General features: G+C 46.0%; 1 protein-coding gene across 3 annotated transcripts in view; it reads left to right on the top strand.

The window, feature by feature from the left end:
- The window catches only part of raph1b (Ras association (RalGDS/AF-6) and pleckstrin homology domains 1b), a 35,425-nt gene that overhangs the window by 3,696 nt on the left and 16,066 nt on the right, over nt 1-15,663 (top strand). For 2 of the 3 annotated variants that reach the window (XM_041032190.1, XM_041032188.1), the window contains exon 2: nt 7,131-7,217. The exons of the other annotated variant lie outside the window; for it this stretch is intronic. The gene's annotated coding sequence lies outside the window, so the exon portion shown is untranslated. The remainder of the gene's footprint in view (nt 1-7,130; nt 7,218-15,663) is intronic. 3 annotated transcript variants of the gene reach the window in all.

Here is a 15,663-nt window from a genome sequence, read left to right as displayed (position 1 = left end):
TTGAATCGTCCGATCTGTGGACAGGGCAGCATCTACACTCCGGCTGCACCGCTGATTGGAGCAGGCAGAAGGAGGGCACCCTGCGCTGCTTTCAGGGCAATACATGACCTGGGTCCTCGTTCCAGCAGGTGCACTGAAGCGCACAGGGGCGCGCACACACCGCTATACAAAGACAACTGAAGATACAAACGGCGAGGATTGACCTACAATCGGATCTCCCTGCCATGTTAATTCTCATATCTGTGCCATTGGGTGAGCGTTTTCTCCTGCAGCCCTTCGCAGTATCAGGAGTGTATAACATTTATAGTTCGGGTCAGTCCTGGTGGGATTTGTGCTCTTAAAGGAAAAGCCCGCTTTTACATTGCTTAATCATTGATTCATGGTTGTCAGTGTGTTCCCGGAGTCTGCAGCATCCAAAGTGTGGGTCTGCACTTGTTGCAGGCAGCTGTGAGTTAGAAGGAGTGAGTGAGAGTTTCAGAGTGGGTGAACAGTGATAGCTGCAGTCCTCTTGTTGTGGCTGCACTGCATTCTGGGCTATTGAGGCTCCTGTCATTGGAGAAACCGATACTTCTCCGTCTTTCATGATGAATACCTCCCTGTATAATTAGAAGGTAGGCACCTGTAGAAAATTGTGGGTCAGAAAACAAGCCCGTACTCTTCGAATCAGAAGGCCAGACACTAAGCTTTTTTATTTAGCTTCTTTAGATAAACCACTAGAATTTAATTTAGCTATTTTCCATTTTATCTGGTTGATCATTTTCCAACCTGCTGTATTGTTTATTCATTAACTGCCTCCCTCTGTCACTGTACAGTTTGTTTAAGCAGCTTAGGCAGCTATTAATCAGTGTGACTTTGACAATGGCAGGTGGTTGATTCTCAGTGCTGGGCTGCCGGTGAGGACACACACACCCCCCCCCTTCCTCTACTGTACTACAGATGGTCTGTTTCATTCACTGTTGTCAGGGTCTTTGTTAACTGAACAGAGCACAGGACAGGAAATGGGGGGCCTGTAAAAATTAGGTCTGTTGTGAAGCATACTGCCTGTCGCACAGTCATGCAGTCAGCATGATCAACACCTGTGACTGCCACGAAGCCTCCAGGCCCTTTGCTTTAAGTTAAGTTACACACAGGTGGGTAATCACCCTGAAACTGATCCGAACATTCAAGGTTGGGAAAGGGAATCTCATCCCAGTGGGAATTCTGAGCTGGAATTCCAGCAGTTGCATCAGATATCAGTGAGGAGAGCGCCGAGGGTGGGGAGGAGGACGAGATTTATGGTGTCATGTTTCTTTCTCTACCCCACCGGTCTGCATAATCCATGACAAAGTAAAACTCCACCGCAACAGTCACCGGTCGGGCTGATGGGTGGGACGGCCTGCCTGTCTGGATGGGCAGGCTTTAGAACTGGGCCATGGATAATGGGTCTTTGACAGGGAGAGAGCACAGAATGCTTAAGGCAAGCAGGAGTGCTTCAGAGAGAGTGGTATAAAGAGCAGCCAAAGTGCTAACTCAGAGGAAACGTACATGTGCTGTCTGGCTGCTGCATAGAAAGTATGCAGTATTGACTGGGGGGCTGATGTATGATCTGTCTGCTGTAAGAATTACATATGGAAGGAGAACGTGGATTTATTTCCTTCTCTCTTTATGGCTTTCACATGTGCTGTTTTGCATCTTTAATTGAATTAAATGAAAATGCCAGTCCTTTGCAGTAGATCATGGCCCTGGTTGCTTTAAAGCCTGGGATAAACATCAACACCACCGGTTCCTGTGTCCCCTGTGTCCCTGTCTGATCAGAGTTCAGCCGGTTCTCATGAAACCACAACAGCAGTTTGCGTGTCTGTGTGTTTATGTGTGTGCTGGTTTGATGGTGTTTGTCTCTGGAAACACTTACAGTCCAGCAGAGCTAGGGTTCGAAGGGAGAGACACACCACGCTCACACGCACAGACACACACTCGGATACAAACAAATTATACCGTACTGTTTCCCCTCACCCCACTGTGAAATGCCTGCCTCTTGGCCTAAAATGTTTAGATGACCCCTGTTTAGACAAGTTTATGCTTGTGCAGTTGCTTTCTAACCATTGACCTCTGGGTTACATTCCAGCCGAATCCCCTGAGGATTCAGTTTTATATACCACTCGGTGTACACTAACAATAGTGGCATTATGAGACGATCAGAGAAAGTGGAGGATGCAGCCGGAGTGATTACAGTGTTCTTTCCTGGTGTCTCTTTTGGGAGGTTAGCATCACATTGTGTCGGGGTGTCATGTTTGTGTGTGTGGTTACAAAAGCACTGGCATAGGTCTGAATCACTGGAGCAAACAAATATCTTGGCACGCATTGGAAAATAGATTCCAGACCTGAGTGTGCACTGGATTTAGATTGTCGCCCACTTTAATTGCACCTCCAGAAGGATCCTCTTTCACTACGTACATAAACTGAAGCCAAAAACGGGCTCACCCCTACATTATTTAAATGTTCCAGCTGTTTCAAGTGTTTCTGTGTTCAATTCAAGCCACGAACCAGCAGTACACCAAAAACTGGGGCTGAAATGTCTTGTTTTGCCATTAAATATGCACTGTAGCCTACTTTCCCCCCTCAGATCCTTTAACTACACTCTCACCCATAATCATGAAAGTTACCCCAGCTCACATCTGTTAGAAAGTAGCTACACTATCCAGGTGGTACTTAAGCATGTGGTGAAACCTCAAGGAAGGGAAACGAGTGGGGCTGGAAAGCAGCCTGCCCTTGTCACATTGCCCGCTCATTGCAGCCCAAGCCAGGAGCCGAAGGTTCACTGCACATCGCCATGTCACTGGCTGCCAAAAACACTCGGTGGTGGAAGAACACCTGTGAGGACGAGAGTGAAAAATGTGAAATGGTGAGAGTTTCAGATGGAGGAGAGAGGAGGAGAGGACGGGACAGGAGAGACAGGTTTATGAGAACCAGTAAAATATTCTTCAGTGCAGCTGATGTCATGTGAAATACAACGGCTTGGAAACACTGAGCTCATTCTTCGTTTTCCTCGCGTCCTCCGCCAATGTCTGGAAGTCACTTTTTTCACAACACTTGGCTTCAGGCTAGGTCTCTGCATTTATTGTACAGACTGATGTTGCCAGGATGCTCTGATTTTTCTTTTTACACCAGGGTTCATGCAGGACACCGAAGGAATGTGGGAGTTTCACACAGTAACTGCAGTGATCCACCACGCAGAGAGGATCCAAATCCAAACAGCCGTGCTTGCCGTTGTAGAAGTGGATTGACACATTTTTGTGAGAGGATCCCCTGTCATTCGCTCAAACCTGCAGGCTTAATCTCACAAAATAGTGCTGTGTGTGTGTGTGTGAGCTTTCACAGCTGCCTCATGCCAAATCTCATTGACTAATACCCTAGCAGCTCTCCAAGTGAGTCTATTGACTTGGCTGAGTAGCTTGCTAATCTCTCTCTGCTCCGCTGATCTTCACTTTCTAGTGATTCGTGATTATTTTGGCCCACGTGCCACACGGGCAACTCAGTGAGTGAATCGAGATCTGCCCCTGAGTTTGGTCGCCAGCATATTTGTGGTCAGTGGGCTTGACCTTTCACCCCTCACTGCTGCTGGAGAACGAAAGAGTGTTAATGAGAAGTACGACTTCTGTCTGTAAGCTGATGAGCTTTGAGCGAGCGGTTCGAGTGAGGAGGTCTGAGAGTTGAACGCACTCGTTTCTTCTGCAGCTAAATGAAAACAGTTCACAACTTCCTCGACACAAAGGACTATTTTGATCCAAGAGAAGAGGAACAGGTCCAAATGAAGACTAACACAAGAGGCATTTGATCATGTAACTTTGTATGTGTGTGTTACATTACCCATAAACCCCACCGGCAGCCTGCCAGCCAGTGGGACCTCCATCAGATCCCGCTGGCCATCGTGGGAACATTCCTTACGCAGCATTATTCCATAATTCCCACCATGTGTGGTTTTTCCAGAGCCGAGCGCTCGCTGCATGGACCGTGGAGAATCCCACTGAGGAGAGCAGATCAGCTCCTTGTAATCGCAACCAGACTTCGCTGTGTGTGAGTGGGAATAGCAGAAGTAGTCTGTAAACGATACTGGAAGGTCAGTTCAATAACAGCTTCAGTGGTTTAAAGCTCATAAAGAGAGCAAGTTGTGTGTTTCTCCTCAACACAGAGACTCACATTTCATATTTATGGCTTTGTCATGTGACCAAGAGGCACTTTGGAGTCAGCAGACTTTGAGTAGACAGGTTAAAATGAAGGGTAGTTGAGTTAATATTAGACATGGATGAATCACTTAAACTGGAAAGTATAGTATTCACTAGCTGGCAGTTATGTAAGGAAAGCCATAATACTATGATTATATATGTTTTTATTATTTAACAAATTTAACAACTTAATTTGTTCCCAGCTTCGACTTTGTGATTTTGCGTTGACTTCCTGAAGAGTTCATGCAGCCCACTGTGCAGGAACTGCTTCTTTTAGCTGCACTTGACTCTGTATAAAAGCAATACACTGATCAATACTGATGCACCAGATGAAACCAGATTAAGGTGCTGTTGTGTGTCTCTGATCAATAAATCTCTCTGGGTCCAGCCAGTGTTCCACAGAGAGGGAGGGTCTGTTTTCGTGTCGTGAATCAGAGCTCGCTGTATGAATACACACATCACATTTCCAGATGCTAACTTGTCACGCAACACAAGAATGAGAGGAATGTATCTTCCATCATTCATCTGTAGCCTCTTTCATGCAGGGATGGTAAAGAGCAGGATCTCAAAAATAAATAAAACTTTTCCTCAGTCTTCAAATAAACCTAAATTGTAGATCAGTTATTTCGAATGCTTGTCCAGTGGAAAATAAAGAATTACAGTACAATCTTTCCAAAACTGGAATCCCTGTGAAGGAATAACATCAGTGGGGGGGTGGAGGGGGGGGGGGGGGGGTATTCCCCTCACTTTGAATAGATCTAACACAGTTGCCTAAGGGGAATAATGTGCACTGATCTGCCTGTTAAATGTGGTGTGTCATCCCGGGCAGCAAAGACCTCGTGCAGTAGCTTGTGTGTCATTCTGCTCTCTTTAATGTCTGTTTATAACATGTCTGTTATGTGGTCCTGTAAAACCCATATTACAGCATGCGTCTAAATATGAGTCATGCATTAGTAAAAGAAGCCACAGACGTACTGTGCCAGTGTGCACTGTACTTCCTGCATACTCATTTCCTGTGCTTCCCCTGCAACAATCCTGTCTTTCTTTTCCTGTTGTGACATCATCATACCCCCTCCCACCCCCACCCCTGCTCAGTCAGTCTCCCTCCCTCCTTCCCACTTCCTGCCCTGATAGGAAATGCGCCACCCTAAGGTTTGCTGTAAACGAGGTGGGTGGGGGAGTGTTGGTGGACAAGGACACACCTGTGTCCACTACATAGGTCCCTGTGTTTCCCCTTGGTCTGTTGTCAAAGTGGGGCACCAATCTGGGCCACATAAAAAGTCTGTTCAAACTAACTCTTGTGAAGGCAGCGATACACAGGGCACTGTACGGGGCAGTTGTGTGTTTTTATAGTGCCCACAGACTCGCCTCAGCATGCAGTCACAAGGGAAGGTATTGTTCCCAGTCTGTGTTGCCCTGCTTACCTTGTTACACAGGCTCCATAAACACAGATGTGCTCTTATACCCTTGTGTGGCAGTACTGTAAAGAAATTCAGAGTCTTAAAATTAAAATTTCTCGTCCTCTGCACCTTTGTGCAACCTCTGATCATAAGTCGGTTGTGTTTATCTGTGCATGTGTCGCAGGGCTGCCCTTGGTTTTTTGGTTTTTGGTCCGAGCAGCTGCCTGCTGGCCCGCGCGCTGTTGTGACCGGAGCAGCTGTGTTCCCTGCAGCTGCGCCGACCCATGTGTCACTACCACACCTGTTCTATGGCCTTGTGTTGACTGAGTGATATCACACGTTAACTGTGTGAAAATTACACCGGAGAGATGAGGGGGTGGGTGGGGGGGGTGGTGGCTGTAATTCAAGCAGGCAATTGTGTTTTAGGCACACATGTAGGGATGACGTGCATGTATGCAAACACACACACACAGAAACCCGTGCTCTTTCTGACACTCTCTCCCTGTTACAAGGAGTCTGTTTGCTGTGAAAACACACACTCGCACACTTTCTGCCAGGAGAAAGGCCACATGCTGTGGACGAACAACAGTTGGTGTGTAGAAAACGAAGGAACAGCTGAGGCCAGCGGGAATAGCTCACTGGTAGTTAGCCACAACATCAGCTGCCTACTTCTCACACACACACACACACACACACACCCTCAAATACACACCCTGACCAAATCAAAGCGCTGATATTTCCAGCCAGCTCAGCACGTTATAACCTGACGTGCCTAAATTACATTTTATTGCCAGACGATGATTCAGTGTTCAGATTGTTTCAGGTGAAATAAGGTTCGGTCTGTGTGAGTCAGCGTTATGTGTGTGTGTGTGTGAGCCGATGATTCGCTGAAATGTTTAATGTTGGTCAGCGATGTTTAGACCCGGCGGAGGCCTGTGAGTCACAGGTAATACACATGTAAGAGTTTTGACAAGGTTTGAGTTTCTCCTCTGACTCATGCTGTGAAATTATTAGCCTGTGGTGGTTACCATGCTTATTAAGCTGGCTGTATGTGTGTGTCTGTTTTCATGTGTGAGGGTCTGGAGGCTATGTAGTCAAATGAAGAAGGCCTCTGCAGCTCAGACGTCACACCCTTAATCTCTCAGTAATAATGAAGGGAGTTGAAAATGAAGGCAGAACTGCGCTTGATTGCTTTCAGAGCTGTGCGATAAGTGTCGTTCTGGCTGTGCGTGTCATTTTGTCTGTGCTTAGTTAAGTCTCTCGCTCAAGCACCCTCCATAGTTAATCCTCTGCATTCTTGTGACAGTGAAATCAGTCTGCCCTCCTCCGGCTGCCGGCTTCCACCTCTCAGGATTCTCCTGCAGTGCGGTGAGAGCGAATGCTTTCGATCCATACGTTTGGGATTTCACTGACTAATGGCCTTGGCTGAGGTTACCAAAGCAGAAACTGTGTTTTGCTACTACAGCCACAAGAAATGACACCAAAACATATCTGATAGATTTATTCTTCCTCTCTTTCTTGTTTCTAGGGGATAAAACCCCTTTCAGGGTGGAGTGGAGTGGTGGTTTCGTCTGACCTTTAACCTCAATAGGAAGGAGAGAAAGCCACTTCAGAGGTAAGAGTTCCTGTAAACCAGAGTGAGTAAATGGTGCCATTGCTGCTTTCTGTGGGTTATAAATTCAGAGCAGAGGAAAAAGGAGAGACAGCCCTGACGGATGCTTTGCAAAACTCAGGCTTCCTTGCACAAATGCCACAAAAATGATTATTTTGACACCAGTTGCTGCCGTAGCAAGCTGCCGGGGAGGTTATATTTAAGGTGGTCTCAAATGCTGGTTTTATTTGCAGCGCCTCTGACATGTATGTCTGAGGCATCATGTGCTCAACGCAGGTATCATCTGTCATCCTGCTGCCTCACATTTTTCAGAGAGTGGAATCCCCAGTTGACAGTGTGGATCCATGTGTTTGTTGTTTGTTGTAAAAAGAGGTAAATCCAGAGCTGGTGGAGTGTAGAGAGGGAGGCTTCACACCCCCCCCCAAAACCAAAACCTCACTCAGAAGGCCTTGTAAATCAAAGCCAAATGAAAGAGGAGTCAAGCCTCTGAGGATCTTGTCAGGGGAGAGTCTTCCTCGCCGAAGGAGATAATTCCTGACTAAAGTGGAACCATGTGAGGGTGAACCATGGCTGTGGTCTGCAGCAAAGAGCTTCTCGTTCAGTGAGCCTTTATTCTCTCACTATCTCAGATCTGCGTTGAATTTGCTACCAGAGCCTCAAAGTTTCCACTCAAATTTGTACAAGAGATGCTGACTTTCTTTTTTTTTTTGTTTTTCAAAGACTAAGTAGTTGCATAATGTACTCATTTTCAGATCAGTTACTCACATGGCAAGGAAATGTATTTTTAGATTTCCGTCTTGACTGTATGACGCTGCTTTAAAGAAAATGTATGACAAACATCTCAGCACCTAGATTTTCTTTCTGATGGTAATCAGAAACCTCAGCTGTGGTCAGATGTTACCAAAAATTTAACTCTAAACTCAAAAATGAGAGAATAAAAAAGGTGCAGCGTAGCAGCTATAGGGAGTTATGGCTTACATTAGAACAGAGAACGTAACAGCTTTAGAAACAGAGGTAAAAGCCAAACAACAGGAATTCAATTTTATGTCTTTAATTATAAACCTCGGCTTTTCAGTTGGGAAATGCATGTCTGGTCAGAGTATTTAAAAATGGAAAATGTGAACAGACAGAGGCCCAGACTCACTCTGGATTCTTTTTTGATTTTGGAAAACAAAGCCGTGATGTGTTAAAAAGCCCAGCGATGAGGATGTGCAGGGGAGCTGGATGTTAAACTGTGACCCCAGCAGTGATGATGCCTGAGGCTGAGAGGAGGAAGCCTGCTCCCCTGGACTTCAGCTCTTTCAGGAAGTCGGGCCGCTCATGTGTCAGAGGGATTTATAAAGGTTGTCTAGCTGTGTGTTGGCGGGTGACTTTGTGTGTGTGTGTGTGTCAGTGTCATGTGTTTTAAGGGGAGGTTGTCCTGCAGAGATGCTCACTAACTTTGACACTCAGCTGTCAATATTGCTCAACGTGTACGTCGTACATGCGAGGCCACGGTTAAGTTCTGTGTGACGCGGTTGTCACGACAACCGTTTCATTCATCCGCTGGGCATTCTTGAAACGGGCTGTCCTTGAAATTATCTCCCCCGCTGTTCCTGAAGAAATACAAATTACAACCACAAAGACATTTGAGAGATAAAGCGTGTCTTTTCTGTGTGTGTGTGTGTATGTGTGTGTGCGTGTGTGTGTGTGCGTGCGTGTGTGTGTGTGTGCATTCCACGTTTGAAAGGATGGCAGTATTGGCACAGCAGGAATGCTGGAGGTGGTGTGGCAGGAAACAGACTGGCACATTTTTTTTTTGTTTCTGGCTGAAGAGGCACACAAATACACACTTGGACATTTGGCGCACATTTAGATAACAAGCAGCTTTTCAGCAGTAGCCAATCAGTGGTCAGCTGCACGTGTTATGAAGTGAAGGGCTGCACAAGGGGGAGATGGGTAACGTAGTAAACTAATGGAGGAAGACAGGCCCAGCTGTTAGCGGCATGTGCGCAGATGTATGCGTGTTTCTTTTTTCCTTTACATTGCACATGGTTGGCTTGTTGCAGTAGGAATGTGTGGTTCACACGTGTGTGTTTGGGCATGTATTGCTTGTGCAGTATGTTATACCTACTGTGCTTTGTATTCCCTAACAGGTGGCAGATGTAAACCTCCTGTTCTGCTAGACCAAGCAAAAAAAAAAAAATCTGTTGTTGGCACCATAATGATTTTATTTATTTAGAGCAGATTATAAGAGGATGATGAAAATTATCATTAAGCTGAACTTAATTGATTTTGAATTAAGAGAGATATTTTTAAAAGATGGACAATCTGGAATTATTGAAGAATTATCAAAGAATTCTTGACTTCTGCATGTTTTTTTTTTTTTTTTGTTCAGATGTCCTAGATACACCCACAACCCATTTACCTAAATAAGTTAGAGCAGGTTCTTAATATTGTAGAGCTACACATTTCTACCTAACCAGACACAGAAGAAGCTCTTCCATTATCAGCTCTTTTTCTTGATGTTTTACCAGGGCAGGAGGTCTCTCAGCTTTTATAAGCAGTGCCTGTTTTTAATGTCTGAGCTTGTCTCAGCAGACAGCCTCTGTCTTCTGCTGCTGCAGTGCTGCATCATGTTTAAAAGTGTGTGTGAGAGAGAGAGTTCACTGCAGCAGACCACCTGAGCCCCTGAGTGGGTGTGTATATATACACGTCTGTGTGTGGATGTAACCTGATCTCCTGAGGGCAGGGACAAGACTATTGATTTCACATTTTGGCTTGCTGCCCTGCAGGGAAGCTGACACATCCTCTGTCTGTTTGTGTGCATGGGAGAGTGAGTGTGAGAGGGTGGGTGACCAGACTCTCACCCACATGTGTGCTGCTTCATACGCAGCCTGTAGACCACCTCTTTTATTTTTTTCCCGTTGTTACGGTAACATGGAGTATTGGGAAATTATGGAAATCCAGGCAAACGTCAGCGGAATGCTCTGTGGTTATATGAACGAACAGATGGACGCCCTGTGCGCCGCGATGCGGAAACATCACATCAATATGTTAGTTATTACTGAGGATGTAGGCCAAGCTCACACTGAGGCCCTGTGATAGCTGCATGTGTGCCCGTGCAGCCCGTCAACGTGGAGATGTGCATGTGTGTTGCCATGGCAACGCCTGTTGGAATAGATGCAGGGCAGCTGAAGTTTGGCTCGCTCTGATATTGGTGAGCTGTGGAGTCCTCACACCTACCGCCCACCAGTGTGACCATGCATTTTCACACTGCCTCTCTTTTCTCGTCTCAGCCCCCCACCACCACCACCACCACCACCCCACCCCACCCGACTCCCTCTCCATCTGTGCATCTCTGACATCCTCCTCATCTTTCTCCTCTCTCTGTCCCCCATCTCTTTCTCTGCCCCTCCTTCCTAATTGGCTGTATAAGCCAGAGCAGCTCACTGTGTCATGCTCTGCATGAGCGAGCGTGCATGTGTGTGTGTGTCAGTCCATATGTGTGTGTTTGTGTACGAGTTCCTCCTCTGCTTTCAGGCTGTTGGTCGTGCTTGACTAATGACACTGGAGCTGTTGTTTTGGCCATCAGGTCCTCCCCTTTATTCACAAGCTAATAGCCGGCTCCCTCCCTCCATTATTGTACCTATCCATCATTCCCTCCATCACTGCCCCCGCTTCCTCACCGGCCTGTAACCCATCTCATCTCTCCTCCCCAGTCGTCCTTCCCCTTGGCGCTCTCTCTTCTTCTGTGTGACATTTGTCAGGTTTAGTTTTGTGTTTGACATCTGTAGGACAGAACAGGACATTTGCATGTATTTGCAGCAGAACACATGGTTGTGGTGTAGTATTCTGCAGAAGACTCTGTAGCTGTTACCTTATCTTGATATTTTTTTGTGCAAAGCAGCAAAGTGCAAAGCTAAAACATCAGTGGTTCTTGTCAGATGCTGATGTCCGTCCCTCCGAATTACCGAGCCAGACTCACTGTTTTTTTCTGTTTTCTATTTTTACTTGTTTCTAAGCGTTTCAGGTTTTTCATTTTGAAGTGTTATATTTTCACACTGTGCCTTGTCATGCTGTCGTGAACTCTCATGTAGAAAGTTTGAGGGAAACTCATTATAAACAAGTGCAGTAAACATCAACATCATACTCAGAGCGGCAGCATGTATTTCTTGTTTTATGTTCCCAACCTAAATTTGAACCGGTGATCACCGTGTCACAAGCTTGTTTGTCTGCATCCACCCTGCATGTCTCACTCATGGAGGACGCACACTCACAAAGCGTTATGTCATTTTTAGCGTCAGATGTCTGTGGCCACTACAGGTCAGCTGAGGCTGAAGAGCCAACCACACCCAGCTGGACTTTGGATGGTAGCCCACAAGCTGCTCCCTCTTGTTCAAAGAGTTCTTTTACTGGCACTGCTGGCTGCAGCTCATAGTCAGTTTCCTCTTTCCACTTTTGACTTGCACATGTCCATGTGACACGGTAACACCGGTTCCTGGTCTCGTTTGCTCCTCTCCTGGTGTAACGTCTGCACAAGAAGGGAGTCGACCAGGGGAAAAAGGCAAGGCAAGGGACGAAAGGAGGACCGGAACGGAAATAAGCAAACAACCACAGACTGTGCTGAAAACATGAGCCTAGAAATAGCCATTAGTACATGCTCACACATTTACAATGAGATTGTATCTGCTTTAGATCTCAAAGGCATTGAAACCAGCCATTTGAGAACAGCAGTAAAAGCATTGTTCGTTACTGGCACACGCCTTCTTTTGACTGTCTTAACCACAAATGAGATCACAGGTCGCGCTCTGAAGTGTATATTGGCTTTAGGCAGATTCAGTATGACACAGGATGTCATATCTTGACATTTGGCTTTTCAGTGTGTGTTTTATAGCTCGGGTATTTCACACAGCGACAGGCTGTGATGACAGTCAGACACATGTATGTGAAAGAGGTGATTCATGGTCTGTCAGGCAAAAAGCACAGCTCGCACCAGATAAGGGGCTGACATGAGAAAGAGACAAAGAAGTTCAGAGAGGGGAGGTGAAGTTTACATGTTTTATGTATATTAAAAGTGATGGTGCTGATGGTGAGCTTAACAGGTATTAAGTTTATTAGTTTATTTGAAGTCAGTAACCCTGTAGTTTCAGGAATAACTATTCCTACAGGTCTTACATTTTGACAAGGAAGTCGGTCACCAGGGAATTGATATGAAAATATTTGTGTGTTTGTATTTACATATCTTTATACACAGCAGCACAGGGAAACACAGCAGACGTTATGCACGGTAGCTGCGGTGTGCCTCATAGTTTCCTAACCCGTGTGTGACGTAAATTGAGAATGGCCCTTCAAACATGCAGAATCACCCGACTTCTTCTGAAAATCCAGCCTGTGCACGCACACAGCTTCCCCACAGTCAGTCAGCAGTATTTAGAGTATGGGGGCACACATTGTGGCCGGGCTGCCCCGCCTGTGTTTGGAGCTATTCCTAGCCATGGGTATGCTAAATGTTTTACTTGTTCCCTCTGTTTGAGCTTTGTCTGCATCTGCCCCCGGAGACTCTTGTCACTGTTGAGCATTTGTGTCCCACTAAACTCTTAAGAATTCCCACTCTCTATTTGCAGCCAAGCACCATGGCGCTTTATTCATGCCTCATAAGAGTTCACTGAGTTTCTATAATTGCCATGTTGTTTTCTAGCCCTAAGCCCCCAGTCATTTCCTGTCTCTTTCTACTAAATTTTGGCTTTCTTTGGTGTGATGATGAGAATATTTTTGGAGGAGGGATGTCAGAAGTTTTGCATTTTTTTTAGGGCGTAGATATGTTTTTTTGAAGATGATTTGAGAATAGAGGGGAAGAGCCGTGAGAGGACAAGGCAGCTTTGAAGGTTTGTGTGTAGCTCACTGTTTTTCCAGGGCAGAAATGATGCGAGCCAAAGGACCGATGCCCAGGTTTCATTAGTGCCCACTGCAACATTATAAAACGCACATGCAGTATGGGCAGGTGGAGTATTCGGTCCAAAAATAGTCTATTTAGGAGTGCTTGATGGAAACATATACTCAGTCATCAGCAGCAGGAGTGTCTGGCCACAATAGTGTTTACACAGCTACAGTCATATTCCACGTCCCAGCCCTCCTGTTTCCTGTGTGACTGAAATATGAAAGGATTTATTTGTAACTCAAACGTTGGGAACAGTTCAGCATTTAAATTTCTCCTGTGGACAGAGCAGGTGATGCTGAAATTGTCAGTGGAAGGTTGTTTTGTGGACTGATGTGCTGCAACCATGTGTGATGATCTTGGGAAAACACATTGAAAAGGGGGGGTGATACGGCCAGCCTCGGAGACCTCGTCTGACCTGTGATGTTGTGTTGCACTCTCCCATCCTCTTTGACTTTCTTATTATCGTGCAGCTTTTTTTTTTTTTTTAAATCTCTTTCTTTTTCTCATTCCTGTCTCAAGAAGGTAGTGGAGGTTGAAAGTCCCTCAGCGAGGCATGTTTCTTCGTGGAGTTTGTATAATGTTCTCAGACCTGGAGTTGGTCCTAAGCATTTAAGAGAGATCACATGCAGAGGGATTAATATTGTGTGGTTACACTTTTAGTAACCTCACCTGAAATGTCTCTGTAACTAATCCAAAGGCCAGTCTGCGGTTTGGAAGGCCTGCATTTGTTTGCCACATTTGGTGTGAAAATAGGCCTCAGGCAGCATCAGTCACTCCCAGTCACGTGACCTACAATGTGATAAGGAGTCAGCGAGTTCACTTTGAACCCACACAGCAGTGTTTTCTTGCCTTGAATGAAGTTACTCCTTCTTTTTCATTAACCTACTTTCTAGGACCAAACAGCAGTGTGCACTGGAATCTGTTTCCATGATTTAGGCCTGAGACATCTGCAGCAGACGGAAACTTGACGGTTTGAAACCTATAGCCTCATTTTTAGAACGATTCAGCGGGAAATCAGCTGTTTCAGAGTTTGTTGTTAGGAGTAGAAACTGTTCTCCTCTTTGTACGGCAAGTTAACATCTAGTCTTCATATTGCTCCCTTTTCCAATCCTCTAGACACTCTCTGATGTGAACGACTTAGTCTAAAGATAGACATGTCCTCGTCCTCCTCCTCCTCCACCTCTTCATCCTCCTCAGCACCGGATGCTTGTTGGGCTTTCTCTAAGATTTAAAAAGATTTATTTTCCCAGAGCACACTTTTCATCTTCCCTTCGCCGGCACCAGCAGCAGCATCAGTGGGAACTGCACGTGTTTACGTGGTACAAAAAAAAAAGGCTGCAGAGGGAGACTCCACTGGGGAGACCTTTGACCTCTAACCTTTCACCCTAGACCCCTGTGCCGCCCAGCAGTCACAGGAGACAGATGAGTGCTGGTCATGCTCAGACAAGAGAGAGAGACCATGCAGGATGAGGAGGGGAAAAGGCCGAGGCTGGTGTTTGGTTTGCAGTGATGCCTGTATGAGTGCACACACACACACACACACACACACACACACACGCATACACTCAGAGACAGCTTCCTCTCATCCCTGTGTCCAGGTCATGCTCCATAAGCTTAAAAGCAGGGCCTCAGGTGGTAATTCACTTAAACCTGCAGCAGCATCTGCCTGCACTGAGGCTATGATTCCATTAAAATGGCGGCAGAGCTATTTTCAAAGTGCCGTTTCTTTTTGCATGTGTGCGTCGCTCTTCATTCTTTTTCTGCCTCTGTTTTTACTCTCTTCAGATTTTTATTCTTCTTTTTATTAAACTGAATCTGTGTATCTACATCAGATCTACATGTGTGTGTGTGTATGAGTGTGTGCGTCTACCTGCAAATGTGTGTGTGCTTATGTGTAACTACAGTGAAGGACCGCAGGCTGATTGCTGTTTAAACACAGCTGTGAAGTCTCCTGCAGTGCGACTCATTTCTTGCTTGTGTATTTACAGATGGAAGCACCTCAGAGCAACAACCTCAGGCAAACACAATGCAAGCTCATTAGAATTTGGCCGTTTCCTCTTCCTGTCTGCCTCCAGCCAACCATGATGTCATGTCTTACAGCAAGGACAGTCAGTCCTTTTCATACTGGGGAACCCCCAGACAGACATGTCTTTGACCAAAGGGCCCCATATAGAGCCACATAGACAAATGGCTGTTTGGTGGTGGTAGTGTGGTACTATGCAATTTAAATGACGGCAAACTGTTGTATGCTTTTTTCCATTTTAATGGCAAACCTCTGGGGCATCCTCAAGGATGCAGGGGGTGGGTGTAAGGGGGCGGGCTCTTGCTCCCACTCTCAGAACCATGAGAACCATGAACTCCTCCTTCCACCCACAAGCGAGTCCCTCCAGTCCCCAGTCAGTGGCACAGATAAACCGAAGGACAGCTGGAGTTTCCTGCCAAGAACAAGGCCATGAGGGAAATCAGGAATTCTGCACATCCTGGCTATTTCCTGTTCCAACTCCCACACACGTTCACGAGCGCATGGAT

This window comes from Toxotes jaculatrix, chromosome 24, assembly GCF_017976425.1.
Source record: "Toxotes jaculatrix isolate fToxJac2 chromosome 24, fToxJac2.pri, whole genome shotgun sequence".
Taxonomy (NCBI): Eukaryota; Metazoa; Chordata; class Actinopteri; family Toxotidae; genus Toxotes; species Toxotes jaculatrix.
The sequence above is the reverse complement of the archived record's forward strand: the minus strand, read 5'-3'. Positions and strand labels throughout refer to the sequence as shown.